Source organism: Penaeus monodon, chromosome 10 (assembly GCF_015228065.2).
Source record: "Penaeus monodon isolate SGIC_2016 chromosome 10, NSTDA_Pmon_1, whole genome shotgun sequence".
Taxonomy (NCBI): domain Eukaryota; kingdom Metazoa; phylum Arthropoda; class Malacostraca; order Decapoda; family Penaeidae; genus Penaeus; species Penaeus monodon.
The window spans coordinates 18042620-18047619 of NC_051395.1; the positions used below are offsets into that span (position 1 = coordinate 18042620).

The window sequence follows — 5000 nt, forward strand, 5'->3', positions numbered from 1 at the left end:
GTGGCATGATCGTGTTTACAGGGCATTAGTCAAGGTCATGTTGGAGGGGAGGGAGATAAAATCCGGGGAGGGAGATGATGGGTGAGGGAGGTGAGGGAGAGGTGGGAGGTGATGGGGGAGGTGAGGGCGGTGAGGGAGACGAGGGAGAGGGAGAGAGGAGGGAGGTGAAGAAATTAGGGAGATGAGAGAGAGAAGAGAGAAGAGAAGAGAGAGGAGGGAGGTAAGGGGAGAGGAGGGAGAGGAGAGAGATGATGCGAAGGAGGGAATTGAGGGAGAGACAGAATCCGGGGAGGGAGATGAGGGAGAGACGATGCTGGGTGAGGGAGAGGAGGAAGAGGAGGTAAGTGAGAGAGAGAAGGGAGAGGAGAGAGAGGTGAGTGATGAGGGGAAGGAGGGAGGTGAGGAAGAAACAGAATCCGGGGAGGGAGATGAGGGAGAGATGAAGCTGGCCATGGGACATACAGATAGATGGATAGATAGATAGGTAGGCAGGTAGCTAGGCAATTGGATAACTAGATAGATAAATGGACGGATAGATAGATTGATTGATAGACAGGGGGGAGAAAGAGAGAGAGAGAGAGAGAGAGAGAGAGAGAGAGAGAGAGAGAGAGAGAGAGAGAGAGAGAGAGAGAGAGAGAGGAGAGAGGTAAGAGAAAAGAGAGGGGAGAGATGCTGCTGGGCGAGACGGATTGAGAGAATGAGGGGAAAACTGATAGTGGGAGAGAGGTAGACGAGAATACACGGAAAAATGGTTAGGATTGGCGAGAACAGCGAAGTTTACACACAATAGGGAAAAATGATGGGGAAAAAGGGTGATTGGAAGAGGCAACATCCCAATAAAAGATAAATAAATAAATAAAAAAATGAAAAAATTTTAAAAAAGAATAAAAAAAAAAAATGAAAAGAAAAAAGGGGAGAGAAAAAGGAGAGAGAGAGAGAAAAGAGAGGAGAGAGAGAGAGAGAGAGAGAGAGAGAGAAAAAGGGGGAGAGAAGAAAAGGGAAAGAAAAGGAGAAAAAGAAAAAAAATAGTTGACAGTAAAAAAAAAAAAAAGGAGAAAAAAAAGGAAAAAAAAAAGGGGTGAGAGTGAAGAAGGGGAAAAAAGAGGAAACAAAAAATCGACGAAAACCAACAACAGGGACCTAAAAACGGGGAATAGAGAATTAAGGAGATGATCTTTGGGGAATTTCCTGGCCCTTGTACCCATAAAAAGGTGATAGTCCCCCCAAGGGGGGAGGGGGGCCGGGGCGAGATATCCTTGCAGCCTAAAATTGGGAGGGGGAAATCATTAAATACGGAATTAGGAGAATGGGAAAATGACATTGACTTTCACTCTCTGTTTCTTCGTCTTCTTCTTCTTGTTATTATTATTCTTTCATTCTCTTATTAATATTATTCTCTTTTTCTTATTATTTTCTTTTTCTTCCTCTTTTATTTGCCTTTTATTATTATTATTATTCCTTTTTCGTCTTATTTTCCTTCTCTTCTTTTTTTCTTCCTCTTTTATTTTGTCTTTTATTCTTCTCTTATTCCTCTTCTCCCTTTCTTCTAATTTGGCTTCTTTTTTAAATCTCATTTTTCTCTTTTCTCCCTTTTAAAATCACCCCACTTCTTCTTCATATGTTTCTTCTTCTTCTTTTTTTTTCCTCTTCCTCCTATTTTATATTTTCCTATTATAACGTTTTCTTCTACTTTTACTTCTACTTCTTTCTCTTCTTCTTCTATTTCTTCTATTTTTTCATCATTATCATCGTCATCTTCCCCCTCCTCCTCCTCCTCCTCCTCCTCCTCCTCCTCCTCCTCTCCCCTCCCCCCCCCTCCTCCTCCTCCTCCTCCTCCTCCTCCCCCCCTTCCTCCCCCCCTCCTCCTCCTCCTCCTCCTCCTCCTCCTCCCCCCTCCTCCCCCCCTCCTCCTCCTCCTCCCCCTCCCCTCCCTCCTCCCCTCCTCCCCCCCCTCCCCTCCTCCTCCTCCTCCTCCTCCCCTCCTCCTCCTCCTCCTCCTCCTCCTCCTCCTGCCCCCCTCCTCCTCCTCCTCCTCCTCCCCTCTCCTCCCCCCCTCCCCCCCCCCTCCCCCCCTCTTCCCCCTCCTCCTCCTCCTCCCTCCTCCCCTCCTTCCTCCTCTTCTTCTTCTTCTTCTTCTTTTCCTTCTTCTTTTTTTTTCCTCTTTTTTTTTCCTCCTTTCAATCCTTTTACGTAAATCAAAATAAAAAAAAATAAGTATGGGGCCTCCCCCCCATTTCCCCTTTTCCTCATGGCCTACTTACCCCCAAGCTTCCCCTCATGAGTGAACGCCCGTCCTTGGAGACGAGGGGAACTTCCTCCTTCCTACAGGTGTCGTCCGGGCGTGTAGGCAGGTGTAGCCTCCCAGGGACTCCCCTCCCCCCCTCCTCCCCCCCCCCCCCCACACCCCCACACCCCCCACACCTCCGCCCGCACTTCGTTCTCTCCCGCCTCTGGTTAGGACTGGTATTGATTCTGACGCTGGTGAGGGGAGGGGGGAGGGGGGGAAGAAAGGGGAAGAGAGGAAAGGAGGGAGAGGGGGGTGGGGGAGGTAGAGAGTGGTGAGTGGGGGGAAAGGGGAGAGAGGAGGAGAGAAAGAAGAGGTGAGGGGGAGGAGAGGGGGGGTGGAGGGGGAGCAGCGGGAACGTGACAGGGAAAATAGGGCGGGGGGAGCGGCGAGGGGGGAGGGGGAAAAGGGGGGAAGGGGGAAATAGGGAGAGAAGCGGGGGGAACGAAAGCGGGTTCACTGGCTGAGCGAAAGCGCGGCGGCCGCTCTTACCGAGGATAAATATTGGCTCATTTTGCATCGATAATCCTCATTTCTCTTCGGTTTTGGGCATTGCTCTTCTTAAAGGCTTCTCGACTAAGGTATCCGTCTTCAACAGAGGCCGAAATGGGAGGCTAAACGCGAACTTAAGCTACGCGAAGTATATAAATTCGCGTCATATTATCCACGCGAAATTGTTTCAGGTGGAGGGAAAAAAATATTTGTTTAAATTTTGAAAAAAAGGTTAGAAAAGCTGTTGTTGTCTCTCTCTCTCTCACTCTCTATCTATCTATCTATCTATCTATCTATCTATCTATCTATCTATCTATCTATCTATCTATCTATCTATCTTCTTCTATCTTTCTTCCTCTCCCCTCCCCCCTCTCTCCCCTCTCCTCTCTCTCCCTCTTTTCTCTCTTTTTCCCCCTTTTTTCTCCCCTTTTCTTCTCCCCTCTCTCTCTCTCTCCTCTCTTCTCCTCTCTCTCTTCTCCCTCTTCTCCCCTCTCTCCCTTTTCTCTCTCTCTCTCTCTCTCTCTCTATCTTTTCTCTCTCTCTCTTTCATTCTCCCCTCCCACCTCTCTTTTTCTCTCCCCCCCTTTTCTCCCTTTTTTCTCTCTCATTCTCTCTCTTCCCCCGAACCCCCTCCTTTCTCCCCCTTCCCCTTCCTCACTCTCCTTTTCTCTCTCTTTTTCTCTCCTCTCCCTCCCCCTCTCTCTCTCTCTCTCTCTCCCCCCTCCCTCCTCTTCTCTCTCTCCCTCTCTCTCTCTCTCTCTCCTTTTTCTCCCCTCCCTTCCTCTTTTTCTCCCCCCTCCCCCTCTCTCTCTCTCTTCTCTCCTTCTTTCTCTCTCTTCCCCCTCTCTCTCTCTCCTCCTCCCCTCTCTCTTTCTCTCTCCCCCTCCCCTCTTCTCTCTCTCTCCCTCCTTTTCTCCTCTCTCTCTTATTTATCCCCCTTTTTCTTCCTTTTCTTCTTCCCCCATCACTATCATCACTTTTCTTCTTCTACCTCTTTTACCCCTCTTTTCCCTCTCTCCTCCTTCTCCCCTCATCCCCCCTCCTCCGTCTCTCTCCCTCTCTCTCTCTCTTCTCTTCTCCTTTCCCCACTTTACCTCTCTCTCTCTCTCTCTCTCTCTCTCTCCTTTTCCTCTCTCCTCTGCTTTTCTTCTCTCTCTCTCTCTCTTTCTCTCTCTCTCCCCCTCCCCTCTCCCCTCTCTCTCCTCTCTCTCCCCTCTCCTCTTTCTCTTCTCTCTCCCCTCTCCTCTTTCTCCTCTCTCTCCCTCTCTCTCTCTTTCTTTTTTCTTCCTCCCCTCATCTCCCTCCCTCTCTCCTCTCCCCCTCCTCCTCTCTCTCTCCTCTCTCTCTCTCTTCCCCTCTCTCCTCTCTCTCTCTTCCCCTTCCCCCCTCCCTCTCTCTCTCTCTCTTTAACTTTTCCCTTCTTTTCTTTTCTTTTTTTTCTCCCCCCTTTCCTTCCCCTTTCAAACCTCTCCTTCCTCTTTCCCTCCCCCCCACCCCCTTCTTCCTTCCCCTTTTCTCCCCCGCCCCCCTCCCCCCCCCCTTTAACCCCCCCCCCCAAATTTCCCCTTTTTTTTTTTTCCCCCTTCTCTCTGGGGAAACCCTCCCCTTTTCCCCCCCTTTTCCATTCCCCCCCCCCCCCCCCGGGTTTAAAAAACCCTTTTTTTTTCCCCTTTTTAAAAAAAACAAAAAATTTTTAAAAAAAAATTTAAAAATAAAAAACAAATAAAAAAAATAAAAAAAAATCTACCCCCCCCCTCCCCTCCCCCTTAAAAAAGGTTTTTTTCCCTTCACCTCCTCCCCCCCCCCCTCCCCAAAAAATTTTTCCCGTTATTAAAATAAAAAATTTTTTTATTTAAATTATTCCCCCTTTTTTTGGGGGGTTTTTTTCCCCCCTTTTTTTGGGGGTTTTTCCCCCCCCCCCTTTTTTACTTTTTTTTTTTTTTTGGGGGGGTTTTTTTTTTTTTTTTTTTTTTTTTTTTCCCCGGGGGGGGGGGGGGGGGGGGGGGGGGGGGGGGGGGGCCCAAAAAAAACTTTTTTTTTTCCCCTTTTTTCTCTTTTTTCTTTCTTTTTTCCCCCCATTTGGGTTTTTTTCTTTTTTCTTTTTTGGGGGGCTTTTTTTTTTTTTTAAAAAAAAAAATCCCCCCCCCTCCCTACAAAAAAAGATAAATAAACAAAAATGAAACTTTGAAAAAAAAAAATATGATAAAATAAAAAAAATAAAATA

At 47.8% G+C, this 5000-nt stretch overlaps 1 protein-coding gene across 3 annotated transcripts in view; it reads right to left on the reverse strand.

Annotated features, from left to right (window-relative positions):
* The window catches only part of LOC119577894, a 160929-nt gene that overhangs the window by 10874 nt on the left and 145055 nt on the right, over nt 1-5000 (reverse strand). The gene's annotated exons all lie outside the window — the stretch shown is intronic.